Below are 25,369 nucleotides of genomic sequence, written 5' to 3'. Positions count from 1 at the left end.
TTTAACCCAGAGTAAAGAATTGGATATTTCCAGATTTTTTTGCTTATGGCCACCAGTTTTTGTGTGTATTATCATTGTTCTCAAGTCTGATTTCCATTAAAGCAGATTGAAATCTTTCAAATTCTGTTCGAATGAAGCTAAGCCTGAAAAAAAAAAAAAAATTGACGTTTTTCCTCCAGGAAGGTAGAAACTCCAATGGTCAGTCCTTTAAGTTTACTTGCATAAAGTTCCATTTTAATAATTAAAAATCTGACTATGATTGAAAATACCTTTATATCCCATAGCAATTGGTGGGGATCTGTGCTAAGGTTTGAGAAGCACTGCTCTAAACTGTTTCTCATGCTTCAGGTATCAGCTGACGTGCCCTTTCCTCAGGAAGGCTTTTGTAAGCCCAGAGTCTGAGTCAGGCCCTTAATTATAAACTTCAGATAAGCTCCATCCTTTCCTTCAAATATTTATCATAATTTATCGTCACATGCTCACCTCCACCCAGAGGTAGCTATTATCCTAAATTTTGTGTTAAGCCTATGTTTTCCTTAGACCTTACCACACATGTAGGTAGCTCGAAACAAACTATTATTTGATTTTGTCTGTGTTTTGAACTACATCTATTAAGTCACATCATATGTGACTTTCTGTGACTTACTACTTGGCTTTCACTCTGTGTTGTAAAATTCATCCATTTATTATGTGTAGTTGTAGTGTATTCATTTTCACTGCTGTATAAAATTCCATGATATGGATAGATGACAATTTTGTAATCCATATTAATGTCAATAGAAATTTCAATTGTGTCAATGTTGCTTGCTATTAGGAACGATTATGGGCTGTTGTGCAATGGAGTTTCTTATATAGGTGTCTCTTGCTTCACATGTATAAAGAATTTTTTTTTTTTTTTAGTTTAACCTTAGGGGGAGAATTGCTTGGCATATGACACATGCTTACTTGACTTTACTGGGTGATGCCAAATTGCTTTTCAAAGTTGTTGTAGAAAATCACACCCCCACCAGGAGTGTGTGAGATTACACTGCTCTACATTCTTGTCAAAACTTGGTATTGCCTTATTTTTACGTTTATGCTAGTCTGGTGGATTTAAACGGTTTCTCATTGTGGTTTTAATTTGATTACTAATGAGATTGAATCTTGTTTTCTATGTTTCTAGGCATTTGGATTTCCTCTTCTGTGAAGAGCCTTTTTCTCATTTTCTACTGAGTCATTTGTCTTTTTCCTTATTGATTTGTAGGAATTATTCATAGACTCTAGATACTAATTTTTGTGCATTATATATATGACTATCTTCTCCCAGTTATGGCTTCTCTTTTCATTCTTTATCATGTCTTTTATTGAAAAGAAGTTGTTAATTCTTATGATTTATTACCTTTTGCTTTGTGGGTGGTTCTTCTTGTACCTTGTATAAGAAAATCTTTCCTAATCTAAGGTCATAAAGATATTCCAGCTGGGCATGGTGGCTCACACCTGTAATCTCAACAATGTGGGAGGCTGAGGCAGGCAGATCACCTGAGGTCAGGAGTTCGAGACCAGCCTGGCCAACATGGTGAAACCCTGTCTCTACTAAAAACACAAAAAAATAGTTCACGTTATGGCAGGCGCCTGTAATCGCAGCTACTTGGGAGGCTGAGGCAGGAGAATCACTTGAACCCATGAGGCAGAGGTTGCAGTGAGCCAAGATCGCGCTGTTGCACTGCAGCCTGGGCAACAAGAGTGCAACTCCATCTCAAAAGTTAAAAAAAAAAAAAACTTCCATATTTTCTCTTAAAAGTCTTAAGGTTTACATTTGGAACTTCAGTGTTTGATCCACATGAAATTGAATTTTGAATATGGTGTGAGGCAGGAATTCATTGTGATATGAGTCTTTTCTGGTGTAAAGCAAGCCTGAGGGTAAGCAATTCAACCATTCTACTCTGTGGTATATTTTCTAGAAAGACACTCTTGGGCAGATGAAGCAGGAGAAATGTATGAACAAGTTCATGGAAACATTACTCATAATAGCAAAACACTGGAAATGTCCCCAAATGTCCATGAATAATACAGTGGACAAATATTGGGTTGGTGCAAAAGTAATTATGGTATTTACCATTACTTTCAATAATAATAATAATAAACTGGTATATGTGCCTACAATGCAATACCATACAGCACTAAAAATGAAAGATCTATAGCCACACATATCAAAATAAATCCTTCCCAAACACCTAATTTTGAGTAAATAACCAGACTGTAGAAGAACTCATAAAGCAAGATTCCATGTATGTAACATTTAAAAATAGAAAAAATTGAACAACATAGAGATATGTATGTGCTTAAACTATAAAGAAAAGCAAGAGATTGGTTAATAAAAACTTAAGAGCAGTGATTGCCAGTGGCAGGGAGGGAGGTTCCTGAAGTCAGGAATGGACACACAGGGTGCTTCAGAGCTAGGAGATGGGACATGTCTCCTCTTTCTTTCTAATTCCAACTATTCCATAGTATCACTCCCAGTGCTGACTTCCCGAAGCCCAGGTCTAATTATGCCTTAGTGATCTTCTTACCCTCCAATCATCCTGTAAGTATTGGAGTTCCTAGAATTCTTTCCTTGGCTCTCTTTTTATCTCATGTTACAGGGTGATCTTAGTGGGTGATTTCATCCATCCCTATGACTGTCAACTGCCCCTGAAGTGGCAATGACTCACACATTTGTCTTTCCTAAACTCCAGACCCACATATATAGCTACTGAGTAGATATTTCCGCTTCCATGTTCCATAGTGTCTCAGACTCAGTAGGCCTGCTGTTCTCACAAAAAGGGGAAATTTGGACACAGAGATGCACACATAGGGAGAAGACCATGTGAAGATGGAGGCGGAGATTGGGTGATGCAGCAGAAGCCAAGGAGCACTTAGAGAGCCAGCAAACCACCAGAGCTAGCGGACAGGCCTTCAGAAGGAACCAATCCTGCTGACACCTTGATCTTGAACTTTTAGCCTCCAGAGCTTTGAGGCCATACATTCCTGTTGTTTAAGCTCCCTGGTCTGTGGTATTCCAGCAGCCCTAGAAAGCGAATGCCATATGCATGCTTGCCATCCCAATTTTCACCCCCAGTAATTGATCCTATAAAAATAATTGCACAAGTGAGCAAAGGAGTTGTCATAAGGATATTGACAACAGTAGTGTTTATCATTTACAACAGACAAAACAGCCTAAATGTCTTAAAGTGAAAGAACAGTTCATAAATTATAGTATGTTCACACAATGGAAAGTCATGTAGCTTTTCAAAATGATGTTGTCAGTATAAAGCTTGAGAGGGAAAGACATTCACAATAAGTAAAGGGGACTACAAAAGAGTATGTATATATACACTGCTGGCCATTTTTTGCAACTTATGTATATGTTTGTGTGTGTTATAAATGCATAGGAAAAAGTCTGAAAGTATATCAACATATTTACAGTGGTAGAATTTCAGGTAATTTACATTTTCCTCTCTTTGCTTCTCCATATTTTCTTAAGAGATGTGGTTTAAAAATTAGCCTGTGAGGGTTCCTTGTTTTCCCTCTCCCCATTGCCCCCTTTAAGATTGAATGAGTAGATTCACAATCTTTCCATGCCTTGGGAAGGAGGAAGAAAGAATAGGAAAAAAGGGGAAAGGACAGGAGAAAAGGAAACATAAATTATCTATTAAAGAACTAGGGGATAAAAAAATTATTTGTTTGTTTGTTTATAAGAGATGGGGTCTTGCTCTATCACCCATGCAGTGGCACCTTCTTAGCTCACTGCAGCTTTGAACTCCTGTGCTCAAATGATCTCCCACCTCAGCTTTCCAAGTAGTAGCACTGTAGTGGTGCCCCATCATGCCTGGCTAATTTTGTTTTTTTGTAGTGGTGGGGTCTTGCTATGTTGTCTAGGCTACTCTGGAACTCCTAGCCTCAAGGGATCCTCCTGCCTCAACTTCCCAAAGTATTAGGAATACAGGCCAGGGTGCCCAGCCAGATTCATGAATTTAGGAAGCAAAATATAGTGTGAACTGTAGGAGAAAAAGGTTTGGGGAGGTAGAGTTGTGAATGAGAGGCTCTAAAGCAACATAGGGTGGGAGAGAATTGTGGAAGAGAGAAAAGAGCATAGGAAGAGTATTCTCAGGGGTTACAAATGGGACCCTTTTAAACAGATTCCAAGCCATGCACATGAAAGCTCAGAATTTCATGTTTTATCATTTTTAGCTGTTGGGATTGTACTTCTTTGAATGCAGCATCAACATCATACAGAGAAAGGATTCAAGGATTCAATTCAATAAAGTCATTTTTCTACAAGTAGCAGATGGGTTCCAGTTTGCAAACTGAAGTACACAATAAATCTGACTTTATTTTTCTCTATCTTCATTTTTATTTGTTGTTATTCCTCCCAGTGGCAGAAACTTGGCCTCAGGCAACTAAGACCAAGTGGAGGTAGGGGTGGGCAGAGGCTTCGGTAATGATGAGGTTCATGTGGAATGCATCTGGGCCAGATAACAATGGCATCTTTTAAGATGGCCATCATCCTAGCTGACCTTAAGATCTGCATGATCCCATCTGTCAACCCAAGTCCCTGTCTTTTCTGGTCTGGTGAGGCTCTTTGCTGGGCCAATTCTGTTTTTGAGGCAAGGGAAACACTCAGTAGGCCCCTCAGCCACACTGGGCCATGACTACCATATACCTCACCACACTGTGCTGTGGGAAAACTCTGGGGCCTTGTCACCTGCAGGGCTCAATATGTGACTTTAGGTAGGGGCCCACAGATCCACTTAAGCCATCAGATGGTTAGTATTGTCAAATTGATTGGATTGAAGGATGCAAAGTATTCTTTCTGGGTGTCTGAGTGTATTGCCAAAGGAGATTAACATTTGACTGAATGGACTGGGAGAGGCAGACCCACCCTCAATGTGGGTGGGCACCATCTAATCAACCACTAACTTGGCTAGAATAAAGCAGGCAGAAGAAGGTGGGAGAAGCCGACTTGCCTTCATCTTTCTCCAGTGCTGGATGCTTCCTGACCTTGAACATCAGACTCCAAGTTCTTTGGCTTTTGGACTCTTGGATTTACACTAGTGGTTTGCCAAGGGGATCTCTGGCCTTTGGCCACAGACTGAAGGCTGCACTGTCGGCTTCCCTAGTTTTGAGGTTTTGGGACTCGGGCTGATCCACTACTGGCTTCCTTGCTCCTCACCTTGCAGATGGCCTATCGTGGGACTTTACCTTGTGATCGCGTGAGTCAGTTCTTCTTAATAAACTGCCTTTCATATATACATGTATCCTATTAGTTCTGTCCCTCTAGAGAACCCTGACTAATACAGATTTTGGTACCTGGAGCAGTTCAAGAATTTTAAGGATGGAGTTCTTTTTTTTTTTTTTTTTTGAGACAAAGTCTGGCTCTGTCGCCCAGGCTGGAGTGCAGTGGCGCAATCTCGGTTCGCTGCAACCTCCGCCTCCCGGGTTCACACCATTCTCCTGCCTCAGCCTCTCGAGTAGCTGGGACTACAGGGGCCTGCCACCACGCCTGGCTAATTTTTTGTATTTTTAGTAGAAACAGGATTTCACCGTGTTCGCCAGGATGGTCTCAATCTCCTGACCTTGTGATCCGCCTGCCTCGGCCTCCCAAAGTGCTGGGATTACAGGCGTGAGCCACCGCGCCCGGCCAAGGATGGAGTTCTTTAGTTGGTTTCAAGGTTTCTGGAATTGGCAGCTTAATCTGATTAGACCCCAAAATGCTAAGGCCTCTACTTTGAATAGTATGGAAAACACTGATAGTCCTTGGTGTGAACTGTTTAGACAAGTTATGCAAAATAAATGCATTTGATACTCCTGATTCACTGCTCTGCAGAGGCAAGGAGTTTAGCGACTCTATACATAATACCTTTGACAATGTGTGGAGAATCAGGAATGTAATAAAGTTGTTTGGTTGCTCCTAAGTTTGCTGGACAAAGTGATGAAAGAAAACGTTGAACTCAGGGATTCTAACTCCTGGCTCCAGAAGCAGATACTGAACCCCAAATCTTCTAAGATTGCCCTGAGAGAGAGTCTCATCTCCTGTAGAGAAATAGCTGAAATTGTGGAAAATCAGACACAAGCTCTTATCACGTGAGTGGTTGGCCTGCAATGAAAGGTACATGCACAGCCTTGCCAGGTGCCTACTGTTAAAGTGAGGGCATTGATTGCAAAAGAATGGGACCCTGCAATTAGGAATGGGGACATGTGGGAGGTCCCTGATGGGGCTGGGGGCACTGAGCTCCTAAATTCTGATGAGCCTTTTTTGCCAGAGGAAACAGCCTTCCCACCTGCAGTGGTAGCAACATCTCCCCCCACCACCCATGCTGCCATCAGCCCTTCCACCTTTGTCTGAGATTAACCCTGCACTGCCTGAGGCAACAGTGATGGCCTCTCTTGAGGTAGTTGCCAGGTAAGAGAATGCTGATTCTCCTCAGGACCCACCCCCAACACCCCTATTTGCTTCCAGACCTATAACTAGACTCAAGTCCCAGCAGGCTCTAGAGGTAAGGTTCAGAATGTGACCGATGAGGAGGTGTGCTACACTCCAAAAAGAACTGAGTTTTCTAATTTATATAAGCAGAAATCTGGAGAACAGGTATCGGAATGGACTTTAAGGGCATGGGATAATGCTGGGAAGAACATAAAGTTGGATCAGGCTGAATTTACTGATATGGGCCCACTAAGTAGGGATTCTGCATTTAATGTTGCAGATCGGGGAGTTTAAAAAGGTGCTAATAATTTATTTGTTTGGTTAGCTGGAATATGGATCAAAAGATGGCCTACTTGGCTGGGCATAGTGGCTCATGCCTGTAATCCCAGCATTTTGGGAAGCCAAGGTGGGCAGATCACTTGAGGTCAGGAGTTTGAGACCAGCCTGGCCAACATGGCAAAACCCAGTCTCTACTAAAAATACAAAAATTAGCCCGGCTTGGCGGTGCACCCCTATAATCCCAGCTACTCAGGAGGCTGAGGCAGAATTGCTTGGACCCAGGAGACGGAGGTTGCAGTGAGTTGAGATCGTGCCACTGTAGTCCAGCCTGGGTGACAGAGTGAGACTCTGTCTCAAAAAAATAAATAAATAAATAAAATAAAATAAAATATGGCCTACTATAAGCAAGCTGGAAATGCCTGATCTTGCTTGGTTTAATGTAGAGGAAGGGATCCGAAAGCCTAGGGAGATTGGAATGTTGGAGTGGATTAGTCACTTTAGACCTACTCATCCCAGCTGGGAGGGTCCAGAAGATATACCCTTCACCAATACTTTGCGAAATAGATTTGTGAGGGGAGCATTTACATCCTTGAAGAGCTCTGTGATTGCTCCTCTTTGTATGCCAGATCTTACAGTGGGAACCGCAGTCACTCAATTAGAAATGTTAAATGCAATGGAAATAATTGGATCCCAAGGTGGCAGGGGCCACGTTGAGGCACTCAACCATCAAAGGCAAGGTGGATGTAGTTACTATAATGGACAGCAGAGGCAAAGCAGCAATCAGAATAGTCTGATTCATGTTGGCTCTGGCTTTGGCTAATTAATCACAGTGTTCCCAGAAGTGAAATTGATAGGAAGCCTACTGCATGCTTACTTAATTTATATGAGCAGAAAACTTTCAGGCTGAATGGACAAAAGACTAATTTGAATTATAAAAATAGACAATCATGGCCTGTCAATCAATTTCCAGACTTGAACCAGTTTACAGACCCAGAAACCCTTGAATGAAGGAGAGGCTGGTTCTCCTTGAGGAAGAACCTCACTATACTACCAACAATTTATGCAGTTAATTTCCCATCCTTCCCTAAGGAGACCTCTGGCCTTTTACCAGGGTAGCTGTGCACTGGGGAAAGGGGAATGATCAGACCTTTCAGGGACTACTAGACACTGGCTCTGAGCTGACATTGATTTCAGAGGACCCAAAACATCACTGTGGTCCTCCAGTTAAAGCAGGGGCTTATGGAGATAAGGTAATTAATGAAGTTTTAGCTCTGGTGTGACTTACGGTGGGTCCAGTGGGTCCCCAGACTCATCCGTGGTCATTTTCCCAGTGCCACAATGCACAATTGGCATAGACATACTTAGCAGCTCCCAGAATCCCTACATTGGCTCCCTGACTGGTAGGGTGAGGCCTATCACAGTGGAAAAGGCCAAATGGAAGCCATTAGATCTGCCTCTACCTAGAAAAATAGTAAATCAAAAAACAGTATCACATCCCCAGAGGGACTGCAGAGATTAGTGCCACCATCAAGGACCTGAAAGATGCAGGGGTGGTGATTCCCACCACATCCCTGTTCAACTTTCCTGTTTGGCCTGTGCAAAAGACAGATGGATCTTGGAGAATGAGAGTGGGAGAGTGGATTACTGTAAGCTTAACCAAGTGGTGACTCCAATTGCAGCTGCTGTACCAGATGTGGTTTCATTGCTTGAGCAAATTAACACATATCGTTGTACCTGGTATACAGCCATGGATTCAACAAATGCCTTTTTCTCCATTCCTGTCCATAACGCCCACCAGAAGCAATTTGCCTTCAGCTTGCAAGGTCAGCAGTATACCTTCACTGTCCTGCCTCAGGGGTGTATCAAGTCTCCAGTTTTGTTGTAATTTTGTTCACAGAGATCGTGATCACTTTTCTCTTCCACAAGACATCACACTGGTCTATTTTGCTGAGGACATTATGCGGATTGGACCCACTGAGTGAGAAGCAGCAAGCACAGTGGACTTATTGGTGAGACATTTGCATGCCAGGAGATGGGAAATAAATTCAGCTAAAATTCAGAGATCTTCTACATCAGCGAAATTTCCAGGGGCCCAGTGGTGTGGGGCTTATTGAGATATTTCTTCTAAGTTGAAGGATAAATTACCTTATTTGGCCCCTCCTACAACCCAGAAAGAGGCACAACACCTAGTGGGCCTATTTGGATTTTGGAGGCAACACATTCCTTATTTGGGTGTGTTACTCCAGCCCATTTATCAAATGACTCAAAAGATTATCAGTTTTGAGTGGGGTCCAGAACAGGAGAATGCTCTGCAACAGGTCCAGGCTGCTGTGCAAGCTGCTCTGCCACTTGAGCCATATGACCCAGCAGATCCAATGGTGCTTGAGGTGTCAGTGGCAGATGGGATGCTGTTCAAAGCCTTCAGCCAGCCCCCATAGGTGAATCACAGCAAAGGCCTCTAGGATTTTGGAGCAAGGCCCTGCCATCTTCTGCAGATAACTACTCTCCTTCTGAGAGACAGCTCTTGGCTTGTTCCTGGGCTTTGGTAGAATCTGAAGGTTTGATTATGGGTCACCAAGTCACCATGCAACCTGAGCTGCTTAGAAGGCACAAGTAAGTTACATAAGGAAATGGCTCAAATGCCCATGGTCTCCACTCCTGCCACCCTGCCTTCTCTCCCCAAGCCTGCAGCGATGGCCTCACGGGGAATTCCCTATGATCAGTCTACACAGGAAGAGAAGACTAGGGCCTGGTTTACATATGGTTCGCACAATATGCAGGTACCACCCAAAAGTGGACAGCTGCAGCACTACAGCCCCTTTCTAGGACATCCCTGAAGGACAGAGGCAAAGGGAAATCCTCCCAGTGGGCAGACCTACCCTCAATGTGGGTGGGCACCATCCAATCATCTGCCAACTTGGCTAGAATAAAGCAGGCAGAAAGTGGTGGGAGAAGCCGACTTGCTAAGTTTTCCAGCTTTCATCTTTCTCCAGTGCTGGATGCTTCCTGCCCTCGAACATCAGACTCCAAGTTCTTCAGCTCTTGGACTTACAATAGTGGTTTGCCAAGGGACTCTCGAGCCTTTGGCCACAGACTGAAGGCTGCACTGTTGGCTTCCCTACTTTTGAGGTTTGGGGACTCAGACTGATCCACTACTGACTTCCTTGCTCCTCAACTTGCTGATGGCCTATCATGTGATTGTGTGAGTCAATTCTTCTTAATAAACTCCCTTTCTCATAGACATATTTCCTATTAGTTTTGTCCCTCTAGAGAATCCCAGATGGGATTCTGTCATTCCCAGATTTTTCCAGGGTTTCTGCCATTGCCTCCCCATTTTCTCACCAACTACCTTCCAGCACACATGCCATGGGTTTGACTTCTTTCTCATAGACACTTCCTGATATTTTAGTTTTCTGCATTATCTCCAGTTCTTTCTCTTCCTTTGGTCTTGGAAAATCTTGCCACAACTTTGTGTTGTCCAGATTCTTCTTAGGCCTCTGAGCATTTCTTTTTCATTGTCTATTTTTTTTTTTTTTTTGATATTTGTTCCATCATCTGTCCATGAAATACTCAGCTTCTAGCATTCCATTTTTGGCCCACTGTCTTTCTCAGTTTTTCCCAGGTTACCTCATCCACTCCCAAGGATTTAACCACCACTTCTATACTAATGACTCTTGAACCTACAGCTTTAGTCCAAAATCCATGTCCCATTGCTGTATATCTGTCTTTGATCTCCCACAAGCTAATAAAACTCAACTTGTCCCAAACTCTATATATCTTCTGAAAATCTGTATTTTTCTCTTGCATTCTTTCTCTTCAGTGGTGGATATAATTACAAACTGCTCGGTTATTAAGGAAAAATATTCAGTGCTTTGAGGATGTTTAGTAGAGGCACTCTCTATCTGTCTAGGATCGGGAGTGGGGATGCGAGAAAAGGTTCTCTCACTTAGATATTATTGAGGCTGGCATCTCCAGATATGCACAGCTCAGGAGTCTGACTGCATCATTTCCTTGCCCCAGACCTTCAGGAAAAACATGCAGTGGTGCCCCCAGCGGGTAGCCATCTTGATAGAGAGGAGTGTGTTATCATTGTTTAGAATCGTTGGCAAGAGAGTCAGTTTTATTATTGTTTTCTAATACTCAACAGACAGTCTACCCCCTTTTTGTCTGCACCCAGCATGGTTCACTCACATTGCCCTACTCCTTGGTACTCCACTGAAAACTTGAAGGCCTCCACCCTCCTCTCCTTATCCCTATCTGCCCTTCAGCCAAGGCCAAATCACTCTGTTGTTCCTCATTTCTGTGTCTTTTCTCATGTTCTTCCCTCTGCCTGGAATTCCTTCTATTCCGCACATACACTGTATCTAGTTTACCCCTACTCTTTAAGATTCAACTTAAATATCGCTTCCCCCAGGAAGCTGTCCCTGCTCACCCAAGGCTGAGTCACATGCCCTTCCTTGGACTTCCATGGTATCTTCTAAATACTAAATTTCTGCATTGACCACATTGTACTCTAATCTGTTCATGATTTTGTCTCTCTCAATTACTGTGTGCCAAATGAAGTAGTCTTTTTCACTTTTTTATTCACTGAGATCCGAGGAAACACTACATTATTCATTTTCATATCTCCGGGATCTAGGGAAATACTTGTCACAATATTGATGAGAAAGGTGTTTACATCATGTTGTGACACAAGCTTTAAATTCTGCAGAACACTAATTTTCATGGAAAAAATAATATTTGGAGCATGGCCTTAGGGTCTCCCTCCACTTCCTTTCCTGGTACCCTTTAGAAACCTTTATGTGAACCTTCCACATATATATGGAAGGCTCAGGTTGGTCTTCAACACCACTGCCTTGATTCTACAAATTTACAAAGTGGAAGACATTTTTCAGTTTTAAAGCATGCTCTTCTCCTGCTCTCTGCAGAGCTTCCATTTTTGCAAGACAGTGACTGAGAGTCTGGTATTCCATTATTATTCTATTCATTTAACTGCACCAGTAAATAGTGATAGAATTCAGAACTCAGAGCTACCACAACATGGAATTTTTAAAAGGCACTTGAAATCCTTGACAGCAGAAGCAGGGACATTTAAAATATAGAGGACAGGGAACCAAATTGTGAAATGTTCTCTCTATAATCTTCATCAAAGAGATGTGCTTTGAAATGATTCCTATTCCAGGGAAGAAAATATGATCTGCTCCTCTCTTCCCATGCCCACCATTTACAAAGCACCACCAAGTTTTACAGATATTTTCTTCCCAGTGTCTCTCGTAACCATTCCTTTCTTAAGGTTTCATAAGAACCGTATGAATGTTCTTTGACATCATATATTATATGCAGTGATTCTTTAAATAGTGTTCTAGTGTTGAGATGGCAAAAAGCTCTGGAAGCACTGGTGTGCTGGTAAATGTTTCACAGTCAGCTCTCAGGGGAAAGAAGCTCTGTTGGTAGTGTTTGCCAGTCTCCATGGTGTAAATATTCCCACCAAGGCAGATTTCAAGCTATCAACTTGATGTCACTGAATGAGGAGCTGGGGAAAGGTGGACCCCATCGTCTGTACTGAACCAATATAAGCTGCTGTATATCAGCTCTAGCACATTTCTGGATGGACGATTAATTTTTCTCAAGCACCATTTAAGACAGGCTATTCTCAGATTCAGAAATCTACCCAGACTTCTACTGTCTACCATGGAAATAGAAAAAAAAAAACAGTCTGTCCGCTTTTCCCTATCACCACAAATACTATGTTGGGCTACTTGATTGGAGTCTGCATTAACTAGTTAAATGATCTCCCTGGTTCCACTCTTACCTCTATAGTTCTTCTCCCTACAGCAATCAGAGTAATTGTTTAACACCAATTTGATTGTGTTACCTGCCCGGAGGCAATATTGCACCACACCAGGAACTATGCCACTGGTGCAACATGAAGTTGTGCAATACCCAGGCTATTCAACCATACTCAGCACCCCGACCTCTGCTTAAAATCCTCAGAGGTTTTCCATTACATTTAGGGATTTGTATATTTGTGTTTATATAACATATGGTTTAACCTGGTCTCCAAAGGCCTGCATGATCTGACTGCAGCTTCCTCTCCTGTCCCATCCATGCCGCTCTCCCTCTGACTCACTTGGTTCCAGCTTCTCTGAACTTCCCAACTTCCTTCAATTCCTCTGCCATACCAAGCTCTCTCTAGGATCCCACCTGGACTGCTCTTCTTTTTCATCTTCCTCTGGTTAAACTTTCTTTCTGAAGTCTCTGCTCATGAGGCACTCTCCAGAGAGATCTTTGAACCCCTGATCTAAATTAAGCCCCCTCAATTAGTCTCTTTCATGGCACATTATTTTCTCACTTCTCAGCATTATAGTGGGTACTGTCATTATGAGTGTTTTGGTGTCAATGATGGCAGGCTTTTTTTTTTTTTTTTTTTAATTTTCACTGGGGCTGTAGAACCTCCAAATTTACTGTGAGGGGCACAGCCACTGCCTCGCAAAGGTGACAAGATGTGCTTGCTGTTTGCATCTGTTTAAATCATCACAATAAGAAAGTGATTCTTGGCCGGGCGCAGTGGCTCAAGCCTGTAATCCCAGCACTTTGGGAGGCCGAGACGGGCGGATCACGAGGTCAGGAGATCGAGACCATCCTGGCTAACACGGTGAAACCCTGTCTCTACTAAAAAAATACAAAAAACTAGCCGGGTGAGGTGGCGGGCGCCTGTAGTCCCAGCTACTCAGGAGGCTGAGGCAGGAGAATGGCGTGAACCCGGGAAGCGGAGCTTGCAGTGAGCTGAGATCCGGCCACAGCACTCCAGCCTGGGTGACAGAGCGAGACTCCGTCTCAAAAAAAAAAAAAAAAAGAAAGTGATTCTTGGCCGGGCGCGGTGGCTCAAGCCTGTAATCCCAGCACTTTGGGAGGCCGAGGCGGGCGGATCACGAGGTCAGGAGATCGAGACCATCCTGGCTAACACGGTGAAACCCCGTCTCTACTAAAAATACAAAAAAACTAGCCGGGCGCGGTGGCGGGCGCCTGTAGTCCCAGCTACTCGGGAGGCTGAGGCAGGAGAATGGCGTAAACCCGGGAGGCGGAGCTTGCAGTGAGCTGAGATCTGGCCACTGCACTCCAGCCTGGGTGACAGAGCAAGACTCCGTCTCAAAAAAAAAAAGAAAAAAAAGAAAAAAAAAGAAAGTGATTCTTGGGTTTAGGTATGAGTGATGGCAGTTTTTATGACCAGAAAAGATGATTTATGATGAGTTTGGTTTTTAGATATTAATATTCCATTTAAGGTTATAAGATCAAAAAACTATTTGTCCTTAAGCTTTAAAATTCAAAATAAAAATCACATTGTTCTATTAATGAATACATGAGACTTTAACAGTCACTTTTAAGGGAGACTTTGATTAATGTGCAAGCCCATTTACAAACTTAATTTTAATTTTTTTTTTTTTTTTTTTTTTTTCTGAGACAGAGTCTCGCTCTGTCGCCCAGGCTGGAATGCAGTGGCATGACCTCGGTTCACTGCAAATGCAACCTCTGCCTCCGGGGTTCAAACAGTTCTTCTGCCTCAGCCGCCGAAGGAGCTGGGACTACAGGCACACACCACCACCCAGCTAATTTTTGTGTTTTTAGTAGAGATGAGGTTTCACCATATTGGCCAGGCTGGTCTTGAACTCCTGACCTTGTGTTCCACCCACCTTGGCCTTTCAAAGTACTGGGATTACAGGCATGAGCCACCGTGCCTGGCCAGTTTTAATTGTTAAACATTAAAAAATTACATTCATACATTTAATATACTTGTTTTCATTTCAAGTCATTCAACTGTGTAACAAAAATAATTTAAGTAACTCTAACAGATGAAACATAAATTTGGTGAATATTAGGTTCTTCTGAATGTTCCAATAATATCTTTAAATTTAGTAAAGTTTTCTTATACATTGAACTTGAAGTCAGAAGTTAATCAATTATTCAATTAAATATTATATATTAAATCATAAAGCAATTCTGTTTGATTTGCTCATCTGCTATTAATAAATTCTCCAAATCATTACATATATTCTAAATAGCAAGTGCACAAGGTATTTCTCAACTTACCATGAATATATGAATACAATGGGTTTGGCTTAATCAGTTTTCATAATTCACTCTTTATTTTCAGTTACAGATCCTCCTAGAATTAAAATGGGCAGATGAAGCAGATAGTTATACCACACCAAACATTTGGTGTTATTTTTCAGGAGGAGGTCACTGAGGATACAAATTGACCCTGGATTTGGCTGGGATTCAGGGTTTTGTGTTCTCCCAACATACTGAGGCCCAGTTATGAGGCCTAGTTATAGGAATTTCATAGTCAGAAAGGGTCCCATGTTCACATCCCTAATTCTAGTGAAATCTGGGTCTGTAACCCCTCTCCTAGGTTCTTTCACTTTGAGATTGGATTGATTTACTCTTTGAATGGCTTTATTCTATTCTAAATTATCTTATTCTTCCAAGCAGGCCAAGCTCAGCTCTTACTGATATTTAAATAGAATCCAGTTGGGATTCCACAAATCTCTTTGTAGTTTTGTATAGCTCTATTTACAATGGTAAGATCAGTCTTAATGACAGGAATGGATCTCAATCTACAAACGCAGGTCTGCAAAAATTCTTATTTTCTAAACATGTGACTCACAATTTAATTAATTAATTTTTCTAGGTAAACACAAGGCATGGGATTGTTACTTGCTACAAGGCGGGACCTACAGGAAAGGGCTGGCAGGGACTCGTGGTGTTAAGGTTCCAGGGCCAAGTTACCCAACCCACTGGAATTTTTTGTTCTGGGGGCTCACCTTCTGGGATCTAGGGGAGTTGGAGCAGCAGCTGCAGCAACAGTGGATGATAATGAGCAATAGCAAGAACAACACGGTGCTGACGAAGGTGAGGAAGATAATGTAGGCAGCAGTGTCCACTTGGACTGAAAGGGCTGATCCCTGTCAGCTTTGGTCTCCCCACACTTCCAGAACCATTACCTCCAGCTCCTCCATGAACAACAGACCCATTTTAGCAGAAGCACCCTGGTGCCACCTCTTAAAAATATACTAGACAAGCACCATGAAACACATGGGCACTCAGCCACTGTTGACTTTGTGAACAAAAGAAAGAGAGGCTGGGTGCGGTGACTCATGCCTGTAATCCCAGCACTTTGGGAGGCCTAGGCAGGCAGATCACGAGATCAGGAGATGGAGATCGTCCTGGCCAACATGGTGAAACTGCATCTCTACTAAAATACAAAAAATTAGCCAGGCGTGGTGGCATGCGCCTGTAGTCCCAGCTACTGGGGAGGCTGAGGCAGGGAAATCACTTGAACCTGGGAGGTGAAGGTTGCTGTGAGCCAAGATCATGCCATCGCACTCCAGCCTGGGTGACAGGGTGAGACTCTATCTCAAAAAAAAAAAAGGAAGGAAGGAGAAAGAGAAAGAGAGAAAGAAAGAAGAAAAAGAAAAGGAAAGAAGGAAGGAGAAAGAAAAGAAAAAAGAAAGGAAGGAAGGAAAGAAGGAAAGAGAGAAGGCAGAGAAGAAGCAAGGGAGGGAGAGAGGAAAGAAGGGAGAGAGGGAGGGAAAGGACGAGTAGGCTTTAATTGATAATTTGAACCCTTATTCAACCCGAATTGAAAATGATAGAGTCAGTACTCATCCTTCCCTTTCCTCCTGAGATTTCATCTGGGTTCCAGGTGAACCCAGTGACATCAAGTTGGACAGCTTGAGACTTGCCTTGGGTGGAGTAGTTACACAGGGAATAAGGGTTTCTAAACCTTTAGAATTTCCTAATAGGACTGTCTTTTGTAATTCATAGCATGCCTCTTTGAATCATACCTGACCACATGCTAATGAGAGAATTCTTAACCTCTAGAGAGATTCAGGATAGAGCTGATCACCAGGTGACTTTCAGCCCCATCCCCTAACCCCTAACTGTGGGGAGGGGAAGAGGGGCTGGAGATTGAGTTCAATCACCAATGGCCAATCAATCACACCTACATAATGAAACTTCAGTAAAATCTCTTGAAAACAAGGTTTAGGGATCTTCTGAGTTTGTGAACATATTGACATGCTGGGCAGGTGGATGCCCAGAGAGGGCACAGGCGCTCTGTCCACCTTCAACTCCCTTCCTTGCCCTATGCATCTCTTCCATTTGGCTGTTTCTGAATCATATTCTTTATAATAAAACTGCAGTGGTTGTGTCCTGTGGGTCTTTCTAGCGAATTATCAAACCTGGTGGAGGGTGGGGAGTGATATGGTTTGGCTGTGTCCCCACCCAAATCTCATCTTGCATTGCTGTGTGTTGTGGGAGGATCCTGGTGGGAGGTAATTGAATCAGGTGCTCAGTTCTTTTCCATGCTGTTCTTTATCAGCATGATTATGTCTTTATCAGCAGCGTGAAAATGAACTAATACAGGGAGGGTCATGGGAATCCCCAAATTTGTAGTTGATTGAGCAAAGGTTCAGTTAGCTTGGAGCCCCGTATCTGGCTAACATGTGAAGTGGAGGCACTGTTATGCAACTGAGCCCATAACTTGGGGGGTCTGCACTGACTCCAGGTCACTGGTGTCAGAGTTGAGTTGAATTATTGGACACCCAGTTGGTATCAAAGAATTGGAGAATTGGTGGTCCTTGGAAAATGACAGATTTGCTGTCAGAAAAACAATGCTGTGCTGTATGCCTAGAGATCACTTTGCTCTTCTACACCAAAGAGAAGCACAGGCGGAATCTGTGAGGTTTCAAAGTCCAAGTGCAAAGGCATCTACAAAGCCATTTCTGCTCAATGTTGGTCAACTTGCTGGGCTGGGCCTGGAGAATGTGAGCACCAGTCTCCTCTGCTCTTATGAAGTCCAAACTAATCTTGAATTTGTCATCCCCTGGAGCTTGGCCTGGGCAATGACATAGGGTGGATGCTCCATTTTGCAAAGACCCAACACCACCTAAGTTCTAATCACTTCCCTCTGACTCTCCTCCATCCTCGGGAAAAGTTGCCAGTCTCTGGGCCAGAATAGCCTTGCTCTGATTCATTGAGTATCTTCTCAAATCACTATTCATGTATTCATGACAGAAGTTACAGTCTATACCTACTGAAAACTTGGATTTTGGAACTCAAGAGCTAGGACAAGGTTTTTGTTAGTTATACATTGGATTCTGCAATTCATCTATCTTCTGCGTCATACATGCAGAAAACTGAGCTGATTGAATGGGTAAGAGCCAAAGGAGAACAAGTAATGCTGGGGACAAAACACACAATGAGTAATTTTCCAAAATATTAGCTCAGCACACACTTTGACCATTTGTATTAATGTTTATGGAATAGTATTTGATGTCAGTTTTTCCACTAGACTGTAAATACCACGAGGACAGGGATTACATCTTGCTTGTTCATTATTGTACAAAAACTACCTAGACAAAACCTGCATCCAAAAGAAAATCAATAAAGTTGAAGTCATTAATGAATTTAAACTCCTTAGACATTCAATATCTAAGTGATAACTCCCTGCTCTGATAAGCTAATTTTATTCCTGTAGTCACCAACTTTCTATATCACCTGAATTAATACAGTTATCAGCTTCTATCTGTCACTTATTCAAGACCAGATCATTTCTTTGAATATATTGTTTTCTTTGCTAAAAATGTCCTTTCTCCACTGTAATAAAACATCTTCCCCTCTTTCAAACTATGCCTTAAAACTGATCTACAACCTTCCATGATTGACCTCACTTGTCTATACACTCAGCTTCATTCATTCATCCCTTTAAAAATATATATTGAGTAATTAGTCTGTATTGGACACCATTCTAGGCACTGGCGATACAAATGTAAATGAAAAGCTCTCTGTCCAAATAAATAAAACATAAATGAGGTATTTTTAAATAGTGATAAAAGCTATTAAAATACAAACAGGCTGGGTGCAGCAGATCACGCCTGTAATCCCAGCACTTTGGGAGGTCGAGGTGGGTGGACCACTTGAGGACAGGAGTTCGAAACCAGCTTGGCCAACATGGCAAAACCCATCTCTACTAAAAATACAAAAATTAGTTGAGCATGGTGGCAGGTGCCTGTAATCCCAGCTGCTCGGGAGGCTGAGGCAGGAGAGTTGCTTGAACCCGGGAGGTAGAGGTTGCAGTGAGCTGAGATCATGGCATTGCACTCCAGGCTGGGCGACAGAGCGAGACCCAGTCTCAAAGGAAAAACAAACAAAAAACACAGGGCAGTGTGTGATAGAAAGTGATCAGGGGACAACAGAACAACATTAGTGATTCAGGAAAGTCCTAAGCTGGGTGCCATGGCTCGCGCCTGTAATCCCAGCACTTTGGGAGGCTGAGTTGGCCATATCACCTGAGGTCAGGAGTTCAAGACCAGCCTGGACAACATGGTGAAACTCTGCCCATTCTAAAAATACAAAAATTAGCCAGGAGTGGTGATATGCACCTGTAATCCCAGCTACTTGGTTGGTTGAGGCAGGAGAATCCTTGAACTCAGGAGGCAGAGGTTGCAGTGAGCCGAGATGGTGCCACTGCACTCCAGTCTGGGTGACAGAGTGAGACCCTGTCCTAAAAGAAAAAAAAAAAGTAATGATTCAGAAAAGTCCTGTCTGAGCATGTGATGTTTGAGCCAAAGTCTGAATGAAGGGAAGATGTGAGGATGGAGCATTTCTGCTACCATTTTTGTCAGGAGGGTGAACAAGTGCAGAGGGCCTGATGCAAGCATGGGTTGGCGTTCCTGGAAAAGCATAAGTGAGGCCTGTGACTCAAGCTGGAGGACTAAGGAGGAGAGTGGTAAGAGATGAGGGCAGAGAGGCAAAGGTGCCAGGTCAGGCTGGGCCCTGTGGGCAAGGAATAGGAGTATGCATTTTGAACATGAGGGACACGTGGAAGGCTCTGAAACTGGGCCATGTCATGGTCTGATTACCTTTCAAAAATTTATCTAGCCACTGGGTTAGGGGTAGACTACAAAAGTGAAAGCAAAAGGACTACGTAGAATTTAATTGCAGTAACATGAAATGATAGCTCAGCATGAACTAGGACGGTAGTGAAAATGGAGAGAAGTGGACAGACTGGAGACCTATGGTTGAGATCAAGCCAGTAGGGCTTGTTGATGGATTGGCTGGGCACGGGAATGAAGACTAGGGTACATGGGGAAACAGGAGAATCAAATTTGAACTTGACTTCCAGATCTGGGTTGGTGGTGTCATACGCTGAGATGTGGGACCAGGGAAGGAAAGATTAAGGTGGAAGTAAGGGGCAGGAGTCCAACGTTCTATTTAATTCACCTCCAAGATGCCTATTAGACATCTGGGTGCAGATGTTGAGTATGTGTTGGAATATATAAGCCCGGATCCCTGAGGAAAGGCAGAACAACAGGTAGTGGTAAAGAGAGCAGACTCTGGACTCAGCTTACCCAGTTTCGAATCCTGGCTCCTACCTATGTAGGCTTGAACCTCTTTGTGCCTCAGTTTCTTCATCTATGAATTGGGGATAAAAACAGTACTCACCCTGTAAATTTGTTGTGAGGATTAAATGAGTTAATACATATAAAGACCTTAAGACAGGGTCTGGTACATAGGGAGTGTCCAATAAGTGTTAACTACTATCATCAATAGGAGGCTGGGATTTGGACACAGCTGAGGGTACAGCTGAGGGCTGGAACATAAATTTTGGTATGGAATTTTAAAACCATGGGAGTGGATGATATCCCCTCAGGAGACAGTGTGTTTAGAGAACGCAAAAGGGCCCTGAGCCAAGCCTTGGGTCACTCTAACACTTACAGCTAAGGCAAAATAGCCCTCAAATGAGAGTGAGAAAGAACAGCTAATGAAGTAGAAGAAAAACCGGGAAGGCATGCAGTCACAGAAACTGTGGTAGGTTAAACAGTATTCTCCCCAGAATTCATGCCCATCTGGAATTTCACAATGTAACCCTATTTGAAAATAGGGTCTTTACAGACCTAATAAGTTAGATCTAATAAGTTCAGATGAGGTCGTACTGATTACAGTGGGTCCTGAATGCAGTGACTGGGGTCCTTACAAAAAGGCCATGTGATGGCAGAGGCAAAGATTGGAGTGAGGCAGCTACAAGCCAAGGAACACCAAGGATTGGCAGGAGCGACCAAAAGCTAGCAATAGTCAAGAAAGATTCTTCCCTAAAGACTTCAGAGAGAGCACGGCCCTGCTGAAACCTTGATTTTGAAATTCTAGCCTCCAAAACTGTAAGGGAATAAATTTCTTTTATCTTAAACCATGCAATTTGTAGTCATTTGTTACAGCAGCCTTAGGCATCTAATGCAAAAATCAGGAGGAGAAAGTGTTTTTAAAAGGGGGAGATGACTGGCTAGGTGCGGTGGCTCACACCTGTAATCCCAGCACTTTGGGAGGCTGAGGCAGGTGGATCACGTGAGGTCAGGAGTTCGAGACCAGCCTGGTCAACATGGTGAAACCCCATCTCTACTAAAAATACAAAAACTAGCCAGGTGTAGTGGCGCATGCCTGTAATCCTAGCTACTCGGGAGGCTGAGGCATGAGAATTGCTTGAACCCAGGAGGCAGAGGTTGCAGTGAGCTGAGATTGTGACACTGTACTCCAGCCAGGGCCACAAGAGCAAAACTTCATCTCAAACAAAACAAAACAAACAAACAAAAAAATGTGGGGAGATGGTGAACTCTTTGAAATGGCTGGTGACAAGTAGAATAAGATCAGTACTGACAAGGGACCACTGGATTTGGTGAGGAAGTCTTTCATGATCTTGCTAGAAAACTTTCAGTGAAATATTTGGGGTAGAATTCTGATTGAAATGGATTAAGGAGAGAATAAAAGGTAGGAAGTTGAGGCAGTTGCTATAGACAACTTTTTAGGATATTTTTTGTAGTGAAGTGGAGCTGAAGGTTGTGAGGCATGAAGTCAAAGGAGGGATTTTTTTTTTTTTTTTTTTTTTTTTGTAGACAGGGTCTCACTCTGTCACTCAGGCAGGAATGCGGTGGCACAATCATAGCTCACTGCAGCCTTGAACTCCTGGGCTCAATCAGTCCTCCTGCCTCAGCCTCCCCAATAGCTGGCACTAAAGGTGTGTGCCACCATGCTTAACTAATTAAAAACATTTTTTTGTAGAGGTAGGATCTTACAAGGATGCCCAGACCGGTCTCAAACTCCTGGCCTCACACAATCTTCCTACCTTGGTCTCCCAAACTGTTGGGATTGCAGGTGCAAGCCACTGTGTTTGGACACATTTTTTAAATAACTGCCATTCTAATCATGTTTGTATGCTAGTGGAAATGACTCAGTAGAGAGGGGACTTGATGGTACGAGAAAGAAAGGGATTTATTTCAGATTTTAAATGCTGGGAAAAAAAAACAAGAGGCTGAGATTCAGACTGCTAGTAGAGGATCTGATCTATGGGTGAAGCCAGGGAACCTCTACCAAGGTACAAGAAAGAAGGCCTAAAATATTGCTACGGTCTGGTCATTTCATGGTGGATAGACAAGGGATTTGATGGATCACTTCGATTTTCTCAGCTACTCACTGAGCTGAAAATAGTGGAAGAGAGAGGATGGGTGGTGTGGAAGGTTTGAGAAGAAAGCAGAGCATGCCCCTCTGGGAGTGGGAAACAAATGTATCAGGACAATGCAGTGGGATTGTGGAGCACAAGGATAGCAATGCTGCTTTCCTTGTGCAAGGCATTGTTCTAAGTACTTTATATGTATAATGACACATCTAACCACAAAATCCTACGAGGTAGGTGTTATTAAATAGGAAATTAGGCAAAGAAAAGTTGAGTACCTTGGCCAAGGTCACACAGCTGGTAAGAGGCAGAACCAGGCTTTGAACCCAGTTAGAGTAACTCTAGTCCGCACTCTCCTAGCTGCCACCTCCATTTCCTATTCAGAAAGAGTTATTCATTAGCCGCACTCTTCTCAGAAGTCTATGACTCAAAGCAAACGTTCTTATTTTGTGAAACAATGTGGAGACATTGTATTAGTCTGTTCTCATGCTGCTAATAAAGACATACCTGAGACTAGGTAATTTACAAAGAAAAAGAGGTTTAATAGACTCACAGTTCCACATGGCTAGGGGAGCCTCACAATCATGGCGGAAGGTGAAGGAGGGGCAAAGGCATGTCTTACATCGCAGCAGGCAAGAGCCCGTATACAGGGGAACTGCCCTTTATAAAACCATCAGATCTCATGAGACCTATTCACTATCATGAGAACAGCATGGGAAAAACCTGCCCCCATGATTCAATTACCTCCCATGTGGGAATCATGGGAGCTACAATTCAAGATGAGATTTGCGTGGGGACACAGCCAAACCATATCAGACATCAAAGAAAACTCACAGGGGCCTGGCACGGTAGCCCACGCCTGTAATCCCAACACTTTGGGAGGCCGAGTCAGGTGGATCACCTGAGGTCAGGAGTTCAAGACCAGCCTGGCCAACATGGTGAAACCCCATCTCTACTAAAAATACAAAAATTAGCTGAGAGTGGTGGCGCACACCTGTAGTTCCAGCTCCTCCGGAGGCTGAGGCAGAATCGCTTGAACCTGGGAGGCAGAGGTTGCAGTGAGCAGAGATCACGCCACTCCACTCCAGCCTGGGCAACAAAGTGAGCCTTTGTCTCAAAAAATAAAAACAAAGAAAACTCACAGGGAAGATTCCTGAAGTGTTATTGCCTTTTGTTTGTATAGTCATTTCAGGTAAAATAATCATTCATTCATTACTAAGGAGACACCAGTGGGGCTTGAGTTCTAGACTCTGAATAAACTCATCACCTATCCTGGCATATCAGTGGGACAGGAAGCAGGTGCAGCATAATGGGGGACATACACATAGAACCCTGACGAGTCTGGGTTGTATCTGAGTTCTGCTGCTGCTAACTGTGTGACTCTGGACAAGTTACTTGACCTCTCTATGCCTCAGTTCTCTCATTTTCAGAATGGCAATAATTATACTATCTACTTCATAGGTTTTTCATGATAATTAAACGTGATAATTCACGTAAACCACCTAGTACAGGACCTAAAACATAGTAAATGCCCTAAATGTTACTCTCCTAAGTGAACTCCTCAGCATTTCCCTGATTTCCGTGTTAAAGTCCAAACTCCTTTGCATGGCATGAAAAATCCCTCCTTAACTCCTGGACTGGCCCCAGCTTACCTCATCTTTCCCTCCATTCCCTCTGTAAATCTGAGATCCAATCGTAATTGTTTTGTGTATCATTTCTTATATGAACTTTACACTCTGGAAGTAACAAGATTCATGATGCAATCAAAATGCAATCTGATTTTATCACTCACTATCGCTTTAAGTATTCAGAAGGAGTAATTTTTCTCTGCCTTCCAATGGAAACTTGGACAGATATCAAGAATTCTTAATTAGTGGGCAGTCCTACTCACTTTAAGTAAAAAATCAGTCTGGCTTTGGTAATTAGAAATGTGTCGAGATATTAATTAAATGCCTCAATCTCCATTCAAAAAGTGAGAGTTCTCTGCACCTGTGAGGGCCTGTGGTCACCTTATGCTCTCTCTACCCCACTTAAATCCTCCCCAGGCACCAGCAGCTGCACTTGGGCAGAAGCCAGCTGAGGCAATGCAGGTTGCTGGTGGTCTTCAGGTTGTCTGCATCTGGCAGGTGCCTAAACTTGATTCTTTCTCTTCTGGTTGCACATCTTTTTTTTTTTTTTTTTTTTTTTTTTTAAGATATAGCAGTTTATTAAAAAGAGTATATGGATATCCACCAGTAAGTGACATAATTGATAAAAGAGGACCCATAACATCACCGATTCTCCTATTACTCCATGAAACTACTCCATGCATTGATTTAGAAGGGACCTTGGTTTGCAGGGTGCACAGGTTGCTTCACATCATAGAATATATAACACATAGGAGCAGTAATTTCATAGAATCTGAACAATCGGCACCACTGCTACTCATATCTTAACTGGTAGAAGCTAGCTGGCTTTTTATAACTGATCAACTATTGTGAGAAGCTGTTGACTCTCCATGGGTTGTTTGAAGATTTGTTTTTTCTTTTTTTGAGACTGGGTCTGGCTTTTTTGCCCAGGCTGGAATGCAGTGGCATGATCTCGGCTCACTGCAACTTCTGCCTCCTGGGCTCAAGTCATCGTCCCACCTCAGAGTCCTGAGTAGTTGGGAGGGACTACAGGTGCATGCCACCACGCCCGGCTAATATTTGTATTTTTTTTAGTAGAGATGGGGTTTCGCCATGGTGGTCAGGCTGGTCTCAAATTCCTGACCGCAGGTGATCCAACCGCCTTGGCCTCCCAAAATGCTGGGATTACAGGCATGAGCCACCGTGCCCGGCCACGGCCAGCTACTTTTTGTATTTTCAGCAGAGACAAGGTTTCACCTGGTGGTCAAGCTGGTCTTGAACTCCTGACCTCAGGTGATCCACCCACCTTGGCCTCCCAAAGTGCTGGGATTATAGGCGTGAGTCACTGCACCCGGTCAGCTGACTCCTGTGTATTTTTCAACACTCAGAATGTCTCTCCCCACCACCTCAAGAACTCACAAATGGGCTAATCCCACCCACTTCACACTATTTGCATTTTCATGGTAACATTGTTTCACCTCTATCACAACTAACCCACACCACTTTGCATATTTGTGATAACTAACCCACACCACT

The 25,369-nt window shown here is 43.1% G+C and overlaps 1 protein-coding gene and 1 non-coding gene across 4 annotated transcripts in view; one reads left to right on the top strand and one right to left on the bottom strand.

The window, feature by feature from the left end:
- The window catches only part of RNF145 (ring finger protein 145), a 106,902-nt gene that overhangs the window by 21,762 nt on the left and 59,771 nt on the right, over positions 1-25,369 (top strand). The gene's annotated exons all lie outside the window — the stretch shown is intronic.
- Positions 13,164-13,290, bottom strand: LOC123574271 (small nucleolar RNA SNORA68). Its single transcript, XR_006699157.2, has one exon. It is a non-coding gene; the product is annotated as a small nucleolar RNA SNORA68 (small nucleolar RNA).

The sequence above is a fragment of the Macaca fascicularis genome, chromosome 6, assembly GCF_037993035.2.
Source record: "Macaca fascicularis isolate 582-1 chromosome 6, T2T-MFA8v1.1".
In the NCBI taxonomy this organism is placed as follows: domain Eukaryota; kingdom Metazoa; phylum Chordata; class Mammalia; order Primates; family Cercopithecidae; genus Macaca; species Macaca fascicularis.
Note: the sequence above shows the minus strand (reverse complement) of the source record. Positions and strands in the feature narration are given on the sequence as shown.